This window comes from Canis lupus, chromosome 34 (assembly GCF_003254725.2).
Source record: "Canis lupus dingo isolate Sandy chromosome 34, ASM325472v2, whole genome shotgun sequence".
Taxonomy (NCBI): Eukaryota; Metazoa; Chordata; class Mammalia; order Carnivora; family Canidae; genus Canis; species Canis lupus.
In genome coordinates this window covers 25782329-25799595 of record NC_064276.1, presented here as the reverse complement: position 1 = coordinate 25799595, position 17267 = coordinate 25782329, and the positions used below count along the sequence as shown (strand labels likewise).

The window sequence follows — 17267 nt, the reverse complement described above, 5'->3', positions numbered from 1 at the left end:
TGGAGTCACTTGCAAGACTAGGGAAAGCTTTTCTCAGAAACCTAGAACAAATATAAGAGCAAATGGCGTTTCTAGTTTGAGCTTAGAAAATCTATTTGGCTGACACCAGAAAATGACTAAAATAGTTTAATGAGTCTCTTTATTCTGCTTCCATAAATCCTAAAAGATGCTCATGTACCTTGTGGCCACTCACTATATTAAAAATAAACAAACAAACTAACATGTTCAAGCAATTTACATCCAGGCAATATAGCAAAGGCTATTTTATATTCCTTGCCTTTCTCCATTATTTCATTTAAAAAGCTACTCTTTCACTTGCATTAAAGTTCTTCTAGGTAAAGATAATACTGATTTTTCTCCTGTAAATTTTCTGAAAATGGGATGCTTGACCACTTCTCCTGAATATAATTTTATGAGTAGTTCAGTATTTTGGAAACTTTGCTGAAATGAATTCAAGATAGCCACCTGGAGGGGGCAAAATGGAAGAGGGACCAAATTTTGTAAGTGAATGTGAAACCAATTTTCGGGGAGTTCAAAAATTCTTCGATGTGCTCCTATGAGAGCCTAGCCCTTAATTACCTTATTTCTGGTAGCAGGTAGGGAAATTCCTGTGGGTAGGAAGACTTCTCATGCATTTCTAAGAAGATGGGGAGGAAAAATGGCCAAGACATTGACAATTCTTGGACAGAAATGCATTATTGTGTGCTCTTTTGAAAAATACCTTGTTTTATAGCATAGGCATCATTAAAAATCAAGGAATGGATAAGCTAGAGGTGACATAAGGAAAGGCAGTGCATGTATTGCTCTTAAGAATTCCCTACTTGGGGCAGCCCCGGTGGCTCAGTGGTTTGGCACCACTTTCTGCCTAGGGCGGGATCCTGGAGTCCCAGGATTGAGTCCCATGTCGGGCTCCCTTCATGGAGCCTGCTTCTCCCTCTGCCTGTGTCTCTGCCTCTCTCTCTATGTCTTTCGTGAATAAATCGGTAAAATATTTAAAAAAAAAAAGAATTCCCTACTTGAAATTATATTAGATTTTTTATACTTTAGAGATCCTGATGAGGAAAGGAGAGAAAAGAAAGGAAGAATAAATACATTTATATGTATATACTATTAATTTTATTTTAATTAGATTTTTGAATTTAAAGTGGGGAGAGTAGAGAATTACATGTCTTTCCTAATTTGAAAGAAACTCTCATTTCCTTAGAATAACATGAAATGGCGTTGTCTCTGAAGAGGAACCATTTCTTTAGAGTATGCACTGTTCTCACTTTAAGATTTACAGCAAACATATTTTTTAGTTCCTATCTGTTGTAATGTATGTGCTATAGCGATAGTGAATTTCTCCCCCCCTTTCTTATGTAGTGTATACAGTAATGATTAAGTGAAACGGGGAAACCATGCAGAAGAGAAAGCATGTGCAAAAGGAAACAGAAAAAGCCAGAATGGAAAGTGAAATCTTGTTGTTATATCATCACTGAGTTACAGCGGCCCCATGACATAGTACAGGCACTCTGTGGATACCCAAGGACTGTATATATCTAGCCTCAAGGATCTGCTATTGTTGAGAAGATTTATGAAGGGGGACGGGGAAGAAAACAGGTACCAAATACACTCACCACATTTGAAACAAACATTCAGTGGTTCATTACACATACTGTTCTTTTTTTCTCCTTCTAGATTTTATTTATTTACTCATGAGAGACACAAAAAGAGAGGCAGAGACGTAGGCCATGGTTTGAGAAGCAGGCTCGCTGCGAGGAGCCCAATACGGGACTCCATCCTGGATCATGACCTGAGCCAAAGGCAGATGCCCAACCACTGGGCCACCCAGGCGTCCCTACATATACTGTTCTAATATTATTGTTGCCTTGCACACATGTTTGTGAATATTCTAAATTCCATTTGAAACAAAGAATGTTACAAATAAAAAATAATAACACTAAGTTAATTGCTCATCTTTAAAGATTGATTAATATTATTGACTACCAAAAAATGTTGGAAAAAGTGTAGGTTTTAGGATGTAGATAGACTCACATAGATTTTAATTTCCAGTGGGCACTGTACTTTCTTATGTACTATCTTTATGGATCAATATAGCATTACAGGCAGTGATTTTTATCTTGAAGCCTAAACTCAAGGCTATTCTTACTAGCAGGTATTCGTAGGGATGTATACTGTTTGGATGGAATCTACATGTACTTGTACAAGCATCCACAGATCAGGTGGAAAAAGCATCATAAGTATACCAGAGGCCTTGTCCACGAGGTCACTTTGTTTGGATAAAGCATATTCTCATAGAGGTATAGATAGGATATATGCAAGAGATTATTTTAAAATAAGGGCAAATATCCTATAAAGCATCAAAAATCTGCTCATTAGAAACCATTTCCAATGGGAAAGGGAACCCAAACAAGAACAAATATAATATTGACTTTTCAATTAATGATCTCGTCAATAAATAAGATTATAGACAGTTATAGGCAAATGAAGCCCAACAAGAATAAAAATAACGTTGACTTTTCAATGAATAATCTCATCAATAAATAACATTTATAGGTATAGATAACCATAATAGTGGCTTTCAATGTTCAATGGTTTTAAAATCAGTATTTATAGACAGCAGCATCACCGGTAGGTACAGACATACAAAACCAATGCTTTCTAAAACTTAAATACCTAAGGCTACTGCAATGCTCCTTTTATCTTTTTATGACTGTGCTTTCACTGTGTCAAGGTTGAAGCTATGAAATATTTCCTTAGCTTCTTGGCTAATGCAAGGTATTATATACAGTAAATTATTGCTTCTGTCACACAAGAGGAAGTTTTAAGTGTTTAGGAACAAAAAATATCCCTTGAAAAATTCCCAAGTACAGTTCTATACAAAGAATTTGCAAAAGGACATAAAAATATATTTTACTTAGCTAATTTATTATTTCATAAATAATTTATAAGTAAGGAAAATAATGGGGATAAAAATCAATTCTTTAAATCACTAGCACAGAAAAATAATAAAACTTTTAGCTCAACATTACCTTCTCATCAACAAGATGCTACAGTAACTTTTTGAATTATTTTTTTGTACTTGAATTATTTATAACTATATCCTAAAATTTTTCTCCCCTTTCTCAGTAATATTGACTAATGCTTGGGTTATCTTGCTTAGAATAGTGACTTCTTATATTGCATGGTTTTCCTTTTTTAAGTTCAAGGGCTTCTCATTGCAATTATTATAATTACATGTAAGTGATGTGCTCTGCTTCTGCAGTTTCCTTCTACAATGAGGACATCAAAATCCTCACTCCAGCAACATAGCTAATCTCCCTTGATCCATGAGAGGGTACATATGAGGTCACAAGAAAAGGATGATATTTCATAATTTGTGTCAAGGGCAAAATCAGTCTGTGTCTGTTAGATTCTATATTATGCATCACTTTCATTATTTCATTATTTGATCTTCTGTGAACTGCCTTTAATATAATACATATGTACATTTCCACTATTTTAACTATACTTAGGCTTGGTTGTTTAAAACTAATAATAATTAATTTCTTCTAAGCTCCTTGAAAATGGCACTCTATTTCTATAAAAATACTTTTTCCGAACTTGGATAAAGCATAAATGTTAATCTTGTGCTAAGATGTCATTCAGAGTTTTATATCGAGGCTAGCCTTTCTCTGTCTTCCATAGAAGCCATATTAATAGCTTGGTATCCAAGCCTACGTGATGGAAAGATACCTGGAAAGGGCCTCAACAGGACTGTCAGATCAGGAAAGGTTAGGGTCAGGTGGGCAGTCTGTAAGGTTAAGCTAGGGCCAGTGAGGGCAGCATGACAGGTGTCTACTCCTGTAGGAACAGCAAGATTATCGGAAAGAAAATCTGAAAGGATGAGGTTAATCCAGAGGATACAAGATGGGAGAGAAGCAAACATTATTAGCTATGACTGGAAGAGGATCCATAATCTATGATGTCTAAGTAATGATGGGTTAGGGAATCAGGGCAGGTCAAAATGGCAAGTGATTGACAAAGGCCCCATAAGACAGGTGTTTGGCAGTAAGTAGGCATGGCAATGGGTATCCTGGTTGAAAAGCACTGAGGCAGACTGGTTCAAGGTGTAGGGGAAATTCTAACTGGGGGGATGCTTCTTTAGAATTGAGTGAATTCTAATCAGCACTCGCCTTCAGGAGCAGAGGTCTATAGTTAGCAGAAATTTTCTAAATTTCTGGTCTGAATTCCTTTCCTCTGCCCTTCCTTGATGATGTCTCATATTTCTCTAATAGTCTGCATTTCTTTTTCTCTTCCTATTCACCTTCCCTTCCCCTTCCCTTTCCTTCTCCTCCTAGTCCTCCTCCTCTTTTCTTTTCCTTCTCCTCCTCCTCCTTCTTTTTCTTTCTCTCTCTCTCTCTCTCTCTCTCTTTGGCTTCGTGGAGGAGCATGGTATTCTGGTACATGTTTAACAACTCACTCTCTGGGTTATAAACAAACAAATAAACAATTCCGATTGTAGTATTTGCCTTCTTCTGCGGTCTAAGTACTCCCATCATGGCCAATTTTAAACTACCAACATGACATCCTTGGACACAGAGTTGGGATGTGCAACAACAAATTATTATGTAATATTTCTATCACACGTATACAATAGACATACATAATCTCAAGAACATAGATGATAGTAAAATGTAGTAAACTAGTTAGGAAGAGATGAGTTTATGCATTTACCTTTCTTTATAATTTACTTAATTATGGTTTATATAATTTCTTTTTAAATAATCGCTGTTTAACAATAGGTTCAAAGAATTCCTAAACATTTAACAATTGAATATCATACCCTAGATGGAGCTGGCTCAAGCTCCCCTTAAAATACTCTCCTCAGTTTGTCTGCCTCCCCTCCCTGCTTTGCACTCTGGGTGTTGGCTCTTGGAGGGAAAGCTCCACCTTCCCTGTTTCCATTCTCTTTTGTGATTGGGATGCAGGTAGATTGTCAGAATTAGGATTCCTTACTTTCCCTCTATTTGCTGGGGGGGATCAAGAGCATCTTGGTGTTGGCCTTATAGATTGATGCTAGAAGTTGGGAAGGGTACAGATAATACCAAGAAGTACAAGTGCTTTGATCTAGAAGAGGGGTTTCAAAGGCTGATTGTCTCATTTCTATTAAAAGCCCAGAGCATTATAAAACAAATAACTTGCGGTGAAATTCAAGTTTGCCAGATTGCTGTTTCATTTCTCCTGATTACAGCCCCCACTGCTCATGAGGAAATCATGTAGATTATTATGGCAATGGGGGGTAAGTTAACTGGGAGGTATGGAATAGATGTGGAGAGAGGATTACAATGTGGAGAAGGGATTAGTCTAAAAAAAACACTGGGAAAAGCTTATTACTTTGAGCCAGGCTGTAGATAAGTGGTGTCCAATTGAATCTTCTGTGATGATGGAAGTATTCAATAACTTTGTTGTCCAATAAAGTAGCCAATAGTCACATGTGGCTTTTGAGTACTTGAAATATGCCTATTGAACTGATACAACCAGTAGAATGTTATACAATTTAAAATCACTTAATTATATATTTAAATAGTCATACATGGCTAGATATCACCATATTGAACAGAGCCACTCTAGGCCCAGGGTCAGCAAGCTATGACCACATCCAGCCTGTCGCCTGTTTTTGTATAGCCAATGAGTTAAGCATGGCTTTTACATTTTTATTTTATTTTTTTTAAAGATTTTATTCATTTATTCATGAGAGACACAGAGGCAGAGAGAGAAGCAGGCTCCATGCAGGGAGCCCGATATGGGACTCGATTCTGGGACTCCAGGATCACGCTCTGAGCCAAAGGTGTTTAAACACTTAACCACTGAGCCACCCAGGCATCCCAAGGCTTTTACATTTTTAAATAATTGAAGAAAAACAAACAAGCAATATGAGACAGAGACTGCATATGACCTGCAAAGCCTAAAATATTTACTATGCGTCTTTTTATAGAAAAATGTTTGTTAACCTTTCTTCTAGACATTGTAATTAATTGATTCTCTAATGACAGTGAGCATAATGAGGTCAGTAGATTTTCCTAAGATTCTACAATCCAGACTAGTCTGTGTCTTCTCTCTATTACTCTGAGGTCCCCTTCCGGGCTAACATAGGGGAGTCCTGGTACTGATAATATAAGACAGGCACTAAACAGAGGGAAGCCACATGGGCCTATTGACTGGGGATCAAAGGGCCATGCGAGAGCAGAAGCAAAAGCAAGGACCTGAGGACAGGTCCTCATGGCTGCCAGCTCAGAGTCAGTTTAGGCTGAAATTGCAGCAGGGCCAAGGCTCCAGACAGGACTCAAGCTGGCCCAGCTTCCAAAGTTAGAATAGGAACCTGCGGGATCCCTGGGTGGCGCAGCGGTTTGGCGCCTGCCTTTGGCCCAGGGTGCGATCCTGGAGACCCAGGATCGAATCCCACATCGGGCTCCCGGTGCATGGACCCTGCTTCTCCCTCTGCCTGTGTCTCTGCCTCTCTCTCTCTCTCTCTGTGACTATCATAAATAAATAAAAATAAAAAAAAAAAAAGAATAGGAATCTGAAAAGTCTTTCTAAAATAATGACTATGACTATATATGCCTCTGGAAGAATGAGGGTTTGATGAATGAGTTGAGAATCTGAGAGATAGGGCCATCTGCATGGCTCAGTTGGTTAAATGTGTGCCTTTGGCTCAGGACATGATCCCAGGGTCCTGGGTCGAGCCCCACGATGGGCTCCCTGATCAGTGGGGAGCCTGCTTCTCCGTCTCCCTCTGCCTTCTGCTCCCCATATTTGTGCTCTCTCTCTCTCTCTTTCTGTCAAATAGATAAATAAATAAAATGTAAGATTCTGAGAGAGAGAAAAGTGGGGGAAATTACTAAGAATTTCTGGATGCCATAATACATGCGTGCTCAGCCCCATTGTGGGTGTGTGTAAATACATTATGCAATTTTAATTGCCTCTAACATGACACTGTTACCATTGTCTTTTCTACAATACATTGCCTGGTTTAGCTCTGTATCATGGTACATTAAAAATGCCCAATAAATGTTAAGTATCATACTTGTTTTATAGTGGAGGAAACTGGAAACTGAACAATGGAGAGCAGTAGTGTTGGCTTCGGTCTATATCTGAGAGGATGTGTCGTTAAGCTCCTTCTTGTCAAAGGGAGAATTGGGAGAAATGTGGAGTGTTTGTTAATTTGGGGGATTGATGAAGAAGAGAAGCCTTCATAGATACATAAAACTGGCTTTAGTGTGAAGGCATGGATTATAGTTTCTCATATCCCAAATTATCAGATTGAATAGAAATTTTAGAAAAGAAAGAATTCTCCTAAATTCTTGTATGAGACTGAATATTTGTTTCCTGTTTCCTTTCGTCTGTGACACACAGCTAGAGCACATGTACCATTCTCCCCTTTAGTTAGGTGTGTTTGTGTGACTGAGTTCTGGTTAATAGAGTATGGCAGAAAGTTCCCTCCCAGGGTGGGTCCACAGAAACCCACATCATCCTCCACTTTTTCCCTTTTCTCCCAACTGTAATTGGATGTTGCATCCAGGATGACCTTGGGAAGCACATGTTGAAGATGAAAGAGCCTCCATCAGCCTGATTTTCTGAGGAATTCATGGAACATAGCTGACCTCCTGCCACTGTTGGAATTTTGAGAGCAAGACACTGAGTCAAAACACTGAGATTTCAGATTTCGTCTATCATAGCAGTCAATACACTTAAACAAATCCCCACCTACTTTGCTTCAATATCAACACCATGAAACATTACTTATTTAGTTCATCTACTGGCATGACTAAGTATGGTTCTTTCATTTGGAAGAAAATTCTGAAGTAGGAGCAGATCATTTTTCCCTGGAAAGAAACTGACTCTTGACTGAATCCTATAATAATCCAGAGACCACTGAAAAAGGCGAACCATTAAAAGACAGAATTTTGGGGGCACCTGGGTGGCTCAGATCATTATCTTGGGGTTCTGGGATTGAGCCTAGTGTTGGGCTCCCTGCTCAGTGGAGAGTCTGCTTATCCCTCCCTTTGCCCCTCCCCCCCAACTTTTGCTCTCTCTAATAAATAAAATAAAAAATCTTCTCAAAAAAGAATTTTTGAATGAAGTATATATAACCATTATTTTGAAAAAAAAAAAACAGTTATTTTAGATTATTGTTCAGTTTTTTTTTTCACCATATGGGCCTTGCTGTTGGTTGTGGTTTGCAAGGAATGAAGATGACCAAACCATTTGCAGTTATACAGAGGATCAGGGTTGGCTTCTGCACATGAAGCTATGGTTGGACTTTCGAAATCTAATTTAGTGCTGTTGTAGAGTTTTGTTGCAAAGTGTTTCAATCTATTTTTCTGCCTAATTCTCATTCTTCCAGCTTTATTGATGTATAATCAACAAATAAAATGGTAAGATACTTAAAGTATACATTGTGGTACTTTGACATACATATATCTGGCCAATTCTGGGCTTACAGAAGACGTTACACACTAACAGTTGCCTCCTTGCCTCTTTGCTTAGCTAGGAAACTTCAGAATTCAGAGCACATTTTAATTGGCCTTAACTATGCCCACTGAAAACCATAATATTAAAACTGCAGCATTAACAACCCATCATTGATCTGAAGGGATACTCTAATATTTCCTTGAAACTATGACCAAATAGTTCCACACACCACTTCAGTATTCAGGGCCAGAGAACAAATGTGGGCAGACAGATCAATAAAGAGGCTCTGGAGTCAGGCCAGCTAAGGTGTGAATTATTCCTTTGCCACATATTACTTGTGAACCTCAGGCAGGTTACAAAGTTTGTGCCTTCAATACCCAAATTGGAAAAACGTCTGCCTTGTTGTTTGCTGTGAGAAGAAAACAAAATGATGTATTAAAGTACCTAAGGTAGTGCCTAATCTTTAATTATTTTTATTAAAAAAATAAAGGTAATAAATATAGTGAAAAGGAATGGAGCACTATCTGAATTCTATAAAATTCATTCTATTTGCAATGGTTGTCTTACAAATGGTTGTCTGTCCATTAAAAATCAGGGGTAAAAGACCTTCTAGGAATAGCATCAGGCCTACAAGGCCTGGGATGATTTGCTCCTGCCTCCTTCTCACGTCCCCTTCACCTCTGCACTCTGGGCTTCTCTCAGTGCATGTGTTCTCTCTCACTGGGGAGATTTTAAGCCTGCTGTTTGCTGTGCTTCTCTTCAACCCCCTGCTTTGTCTGCTCCCCACCTTCCAGTCTCAAGTTTCTTCTGAGGTCCCCCACCAATTACCCTTGTCAGCTTCATTGGCCTATGTGCTCTCATTGAACCCTGCTTTTACCCTTTGTATCACTTCTCTCACTGTGCAGTTCATACATTCATTTGTACCATGAGTTGGATATGTCCATTTTGCACACCAGGCTAGGAAGCCGTGAGACAGGCACACAAGCAACTGCTAATTAGCTACTAAACTAACTAGTAAAGTAATTCATTTGTGGCTTCTTTTTATGTGGCATAACACGGCACTGTTATATGAACTTTTTTTTTTTTTGGTTATATGAACTTAATAACATAATCATTCTTCATAAATAAATAACTAAAAGCATAGTGTGTGATTTGGCCTTTGTTTTGGAATTAAAACACACTCAATGCACAAGCCTACTTCACCTTCAGTTGAAATGTAACCACGTGACGGCTGCTTAGTGGACCACTTACCCAACAGTTTTAGTGGTGTGATAGAGTCCAATGGCCAGACCACGGGAGGCATTTCCTGCTGGCAGTATAGACGGAAGTAATCACCCTAGCTGGAATTTAGTCATGACATTGCAACAATACACCTCACCCCACGAAAGCTTATAAAATTAATTTTCTAGTGCAGCCACTGGCTTGATTTTTAGATATCTTTCCTTTAGGAAACTCCATTACATTTATTTTCCTCCTGTTTATCTTTCTACAGTTGAACAAAGAAAAATTAAGGGCAGCAATAAAAACAAATTTTCAAATACTAAATATGTTTATAGCATAGAAAATCATGACAAAGCTCAGATAATTCACTGTTTTGCATTTGCAATGTGCACATGAGTGAGCCAAATGATGTTTAGATTTTTCTTGGTTCTTTTTCAATAATGGGTCAGATAAATCACTGTCTGATTGCCTATTACATTCTTGAGATTGCATTGGGAATGACTGGCAGTAAAAGCCCCCAATTCAGACTCACTTGTGTGCAAACAATAAACATTGCTTACCATTTTATATTTATACCAATTGTTATAAAATAGTCAACAGCCAAAAGATACTTAGAAAGAAGCAGCATCTTGCCTAGAGAAAAAAATCTTTGACAAAAAATTTTCTCTATTTCCACTTGATTACGTTATTCCACGGCAAGGAAATAATGTGAGATATGAAGCAATCCCCAAAGCCATTTATAGCTTTGCTATCAATTACAACATAATAAGCTAGAGAATACAAATACACTGAATACTAAGGAACAACAATACCTTTGTTTGGTTCAAATATTATATTTCTAAGTGCATGTTTCAGAATCTCTAGACCAAGCTTACTGCACAGATTTTTCCTGTGCCTAATTTCTTTTTTCTTCATTTAAATAATACTGGTGATGACTAACACATCACTTATGAGATCTTTGCTCATTCATTCTCTCATTTAATTTAGTATTGCACTTTAAAAAACGAGGAAAATGATTTCTAAGACATGTAAAATAACTTGTCTAATGTTTGGTTAAATGGCCAAACACAGCTTGAACTCCTATCTCATTACTTCCAATCTGAATCTATACCTTTTAGGCAAGAATAATACTATTTGGTAAACTTAAGCTCCAGTGTATGACTTTCAGGGTTCCAAATATATGGCTTTATGCATTGACTGATGAACTGATAAATTTACTTTCTTGGTATTTATCCATTGGCATGGACAGTATGGTATCTTGCACTCTGTGGGGTATTTAATCTTTTGTATTTAAACTGTTTTAGTAAGCTCTGCAAAGAAAACAAAATAGAAGAGATAGTGTTAAACCTAAAAGAACTTAATTATAGAGTGACCTGTATGCATTTATGTGCTAGTGGAGCTGGAAAGAGAAGTCTTCTTGCAAAAAGTGAGATTGAAGTTGGGTCTTGAAGGCAACAATAGACTTGAATTATCAGGGAGAAAGCAGAAGGGCATCCCAGGTGGTGGAGACTGCATGAAGCATCTCTACGAAACATTTTAATGGCTTGTAGTGAGTAATTAATGTGGTTATTCCCTAGTATGTCTGCAGAGTTTGCATTTTAAATGATACTTTATCATTATAAGTAGTGTCTGATTCTCATGAGTGTTAGTTAAAAATTATTCCATAAAGATTTTATTAATTAAAAATTATTCAACCTTCATTATAATATAATCTTGAAATCTTTTAGGGTCTCTAGGGATTAATCTAAGTACTATAGATCACAAATCAGTATATAGGTTCAACTATGGTGAGGCTTTGAATGAGGGCAATGAACTGTCAGAAACAGGGTTTACTTCTGGGGATTTTTAGAGGCAGAAATGTGGCTGTTGTTACCACGGTAAAAATTATTGCTCCCTTGGTGACAAAGACGGGTACTCCCCACCCTTTGTGTGTGGATTTCAATCTCCTGGACTCTGGTGAGCAGAATCTAATAATATTCTGGGCAGGGCAGTGCCCAAATGGGACACAAATAGAGGGCAAACATGTGGAGGAGCAATGTGAGGTTCTGTCCTCTGCATGGGCTGGATGTATTTTAAAAAAAACAAGAAATGGGTTTCTGTCAATGCTCACCACTAATTCATTACTCTTCCTTGCATAGTGGGCTTCCATGATAGCACTCCAAGGACACAATAGAGAGAAGTTACAAATGAAACCCAAGGATGAATCTGCTTAGTGCCTGCTATGGGGAAGTGGTGGCCTGAATGGGGAGAGATGAGTATTTCCAGGAAACAGGAAGGCTAGTGGTGGAAGAGACTGTAGGTACTAGTAGGGAAGAAGTGGGCTCCCTGCTGGGATATGAGAGGAAGGAAATGGGCCTGATCCTCCAATCTTGAATGAGGGTACTATGCAAAAACGGTGATGATGCCAGGCCTAAGACGGCAGTCAAGCTAGACTGACCTCCTTTCAGCAACTTGCTCTCAGGCCTGGACTTGAAGCTACTGGTCCAAGCATTTTGGAGAAAGAATTTAGAGAAAGGCAGGTTGCTGAGACCTCAGATGACTTGGGAGTGACCACCAGCCTGGAAGAGCAAGAGAGTAGGTGGGAGGCAGCAAAGGTGGGTGGTTTTGTCAGTTGCTCAGGTGTCGTGGCCTTACTTCCAGCCTAGTTTCTGATTTATGCTGTGGGCCTCTATTCTGACTAGTGATTTAGTCTTCCTTCAATCTTCTATTGATTCAATATTCGTTCAAAATCCATTTAGTTAAGGAGGGGAGGGGGTGATTTTTCTATTAATAAAAAGTAGTATGTATGTAATAAAGGATTGATGTGCCTTGAAGCTACCACGATTTTCACTCATTTGGATATCGCCTTACTTCTATAGCTTTTCTGTCCTGCATACCTGGATAGTGTTCGGCATTCTTACTCTGTGATAATAGTAGAAATGTACATGGATGTGGGTACTAAGGCTTATTAGTGGTAAACAGCAGTATTCAGTTTCTGATGATAGCTGGCATCAGAGGCTGTTGGGTAGCCAGTCTCACTTTGGTGATTCACTCCAAATATAGAAATTGTCATGTGCACATAGAAATATTATTTAACAGAGGTTGGAATGTTCTGGTGAGGACTTTTGTTTTGGTTTCCACTTTTCATTTGAGGAGTCTTTCTTCTGCCCTGGGAGCAGGACCAAATTACATTGTGAAGGTTAAGGAGTCATGTGTGGACATGTGTCAGATTTATTCTCGAGTTGACACATCTCATTCCCATTATGGGCTGGTGCTCCAGGCAGCTGCCTAGCTCCCCCACCTCTGATTCAGCTCAGGGTATGGGGTATTCTGAGGTTGGTTGTGGCTCATAAAACCAATTGTCTCCAAAAAGGTGGGAAAAGAATTTTGGGAGGAGATTTCAGCAGATATCAGGGTGTGTATATGTGCACATATGGGTGGGTGGTGGAGGGAGAGGGTGCAGGATGGGACACCTTTGCACCTGGAGTGGGTGAAAGGAGGGCAGCAGGGAAAGAAGAGTAAAGGTAGAGACCCTGCGGCCAGCAGTTCTCTCTCTGCCATCACTTAAGGGGGTGATCTGGCCCTTTTTCCTTCCATAAGGGAGACAGCGTCAGTACCTGCATCCTGATGGTCTTAACATTCTCCTCTTTTCCTCTCATTGAAGGCTACTGGTTGTTACAGCATCATTGATCTAGATTTCTATATTCTCAGCAAGGCTATTTTACCGCTGCTGATCTGCCTAAAAATGTAAATGAGTACATTTAAATATCATGTTCTCAACAATTTTATGTTTTGTTCTAAGCTCAAAATAAAGCTACCCAGGTGTTCTTTTATAAATAGGAGTGCTTGAATTTAAACAAACCTTTGCATTATTCATTGCAACAAAGGAATTGGAGTTCCTTCTCTAGATACAACTAATTTTAACACTTTTTAAAAGTAATAAACCACCTAAGGTAATTAGCATACCACTAAGCATTTTCTTTCACAGATGTATCAAATTCGACTTGGAAACCATTTTGTTAAATGAACAATTATTCTGAACTCACTAAAAGTTATCTGTCATTGCTTTTTGGCTGTGATGACTTTATATTATCATAAATTGTTTTTAATTCAAGCCTTTGGCAAACAATTTAAATGAGATTTGCAATGTAACAGTGCTAATCTCACGGTTGAAATATTAAAACTTCATGCATGAAAGATTTATCCTTTTAATAAGATCAATCACACTGGACATCACTCACATTCTCCAATTAAAACCCACTTAATTCACAAACAATTTATTACAAAATTTGCCTATTCCAAATGCACATTAGCATAATAGATTTTCTGCCTCATTTAAGATAGGCAACAACTGGCCATACCTAAACTCAAGCCCTTACTGGTGTCAACATTTTTTTATTAATAGATAGTTGAGTCCAAAGAAAACTTCTGTTTTTATAAAACAGATATACCAAGAAGCATGCAGTAATAAACAGTTTAATTCAGTGGGAATTTTCAGCATTAAATCCATACATGCTCACAGCTAAAAGAATTTGTTTGGTCATTTAGTCATTTGTTTTTTAACATCACCTTGGGGAGAGAGGTCTCTGTCAAAGGAATATCTTTGAATGTTCCCTCTTAGGTCTGGACACATAGGCAAGTGGTACTATACTGAGGAAGGGTGTAACTGAACATTTGTTGGACTAACAATTGCCCTGTTTTCACAACCGTTTTGGTTGTGAAAATCAAATACCTGTGGAGACAGAGCAGGGAAAACTTGCATGAGGGCCAAGGGACTTCCTCAACAGAGATTTTTATCCCTTCTGTTTTGAGGTTCAGTGTTTCACTTGCAAGAATTGCCCCTGATAGAAGTCAACTGTGAAAAGAAGATCCTAGAAAATTGTAAAATAAAATTTAACTTAAGGATGAGGGCATCTGAACAAAAGGTTGGTACTTGGAACATTCTTTAGTGAGAGTTGGAAACCTAGCACAGGGAAAATATAGGTGTGTGTGTGTGTGTGTATGTGGTGGGTAGCGGTAGAGGTGTGTATTAACTGGAGAGCTATAACATTGGATCACAGGAGCATGGTGACATAGGTGATCAAGGCAGAGTTTCAGAGTTTAACACTGGTAGAGAGACCTCCTCTTGCTCCTTCTTCTACTCTGAAAAATTACAGTCCTGGACTACTGCCAGGTTACATTGCATAACAGTGTTCACAGCAATAAGAATGGAAAAAAGAGAACTGTTCAGAATGCCCAGTTATCTCCATTAGATAATTGGACACAAAACTGGCTAACTCAGGTTTCTAAATGCCACAACTTACAAAACTGGCAAGATGCCAACAGGTTGGGCACCAGTTGGAAAACTATGCTTTTCAAAAACAAAAGAGACACTTCCTCTCCATACAACCTATGACTGCTGTGGATGTTGGAGTCACAGACTTGCATCTAATATCCTACAACCCACCAGTTGACAGTCCCCTACTCAGAAGTTGTAGTCAGCTGAAACAGAAACTGGATAAAGTATTTACTGGTGAGGTTCCCTAGGAACAAATTATTGATTTCATCCACTTAAGTTTATGTCTTTCAAAAAGTTGTCTCACTTGAAGAAATATATATTAAAGTCAGAGAGAAATGTGAGAAATATTTTGTCAACACGAAGTCCAAAAGTAAAGAAAACAAATATATTTTGAGCAAATCCATGTAAGTGAAGTTTATTTTCAGTGAGTTAGATGACTAACACTATCTAGTTGTGAGTGGTAGAAAAACTGTGATGTGAAGAATTCTAAATATGTTAAAATATGGCGGTATATCAAGGAATAAAATAAGTGATACTTCATACTGAATTTGAATAAAAAGGTTGCAATTTTTATTAATAAAAGTATTTTTTCCACATGCTCATTAAATGAATGTTGAACAAATATGTGAACAATAATCATTTAACGGGGCATCGACTAATAAGCCCATCCCAGCTGTCCACAGGGAAATCTGGGTTGTCCTGCCAGATGCTGGAGCTGTAACATCCTAGCGTTACTTCAGTCTAGACAGGTCACCAGGTTTATTTTATTTTATTTTATTTTATTTTATTTTATTTTATTTTATTTTATTTTTAAGATTTTATTTATTTATTCATGAGAGACACAGAGAGAGGCAGAGACATAGACAAAGAGAGAAGCAGGCTGCCCTGCAAGGAGCCTGATGCAGGACTCGATCCTAGGACTCCAGGATCACAACCTGAGCCAAAGGCAGATGCTCAACCACTGAGCCACTCAGGTGCCCCACCAGGTTTATTTTAAACCAAACTAAACTGCAATGGCATATAGCCATGCCTCCTTCTTCTCTAGTATTTTCTCCTTATTACACTGAGAAACCTTAGTATAACTAAGAATTTTAGCTGAGTCTTGCCCCAATTTACCAAGGACCCCCTCCAACAGCTAACATTCCCAATTCAATTCATAAGCTTATTAGATACACCTTTGCTATCAGCATTAAAGTATCACTGTGTTTCAGTATCTAGAAGAGAAGAGTTATGCCTAACTAGGTGTCACATAGAAGTCTCCCTAACTCTTTGAGAGGGGAAGTCATTGATTATTGATTCATTCAGCATTTACCAGGCTCCTATGTGCTGGGTACTTATAGGCAGTAAGAACACAGAGGTGAGCAAAAAGACAAAATTCACATCCTCATTAGCTACCTAACCTTCTAGGGAGAAGATGGGAAACAGACCATAAGCAAACTGCAAAAGAAAAAATAAGGTGTATAACAAAGTGAAGAAAAATTAGCTAGCGAAGTTAACAGGAAGAAATGGATGGGAGTGTGAGTGTGAGTGTGTGTGTGTGTGTGTGTGTGTGTGTGTGTGATTTCTAAGAGTGGGGGTTTGGAGGAAGGCTTCACTAGCAAAGTAACATTTGAACAAGGACCTGAAAGAGGTGCAGAGTGAGCAGCAAGGGCATGTTAGGGAGGAACTTCAGGCAGAGGAAACTGCAAATGCAAAGGTCCAGAGACAGGACAATATCTGGTGAGGAAGTAGGCAGACCAGTTAGAAGGCCATGACATTGATCTAGTTAGGAGATGATGTTGGCTGCAGGTATGGTGTATATGGTGAGGATAAGGAAGAGGAGTCAGATCGTGGAAATATTCTGAAGGAGGAACCCACAGGATTTACCGTTTATTGGATACACAGTGTTAAGAGGAAGACTGACTCTATGCAGCGTAGCTAATGTACTAGCCCACCATGTCTCCCCAGCCTCTGTACCTTCCCTGACTGCCTGCATCTGCTACTTCCTGTTGGATCACCGGGGATCCCATATTTCTCTTGGGCTTAGACTTCTCCTTGTACACAATTCCCAGAGTCACATATTTCAGAGGCTTACTATAGATTCCCACCATCTCCTAAAAAGGATAGCTTGGATATCGATGAGGTAGGATGCTTAAGGAAGGCAGCAACTCTGGAGGAGTATATGCTATAGGTCTTCGGGTCTACTGACAGATTAGTATGCTTAAGCAGAAGCTAACTGCAGACTGCTTGGATAGGAGTGATGCAGAATCTGGGCAAGATGAAGTCTTACCCTGTTTGAGAGGAGACCCGGCTGCAAGGCTTTCCTGACCTGACAAGGATGCATCAAAATTTCCTG

The 17267-nt window shown here is 38.7% G+C and overlaps 1 protein-coding gene across 5 annotated transcripts in view; it reads right to left on the bottom strand.

The window, feature by feature from the left end:
* The window catches only part of SCHIP1 (schwannomin interacting protein 1), a 711518-nt gene that overhangs the window by 307214 nt on the left and 387037 nt on the right, over positions 1 to 17267 (bottom strand). The gene's annotated exons all lie outside the window — the stretch shown is intronic.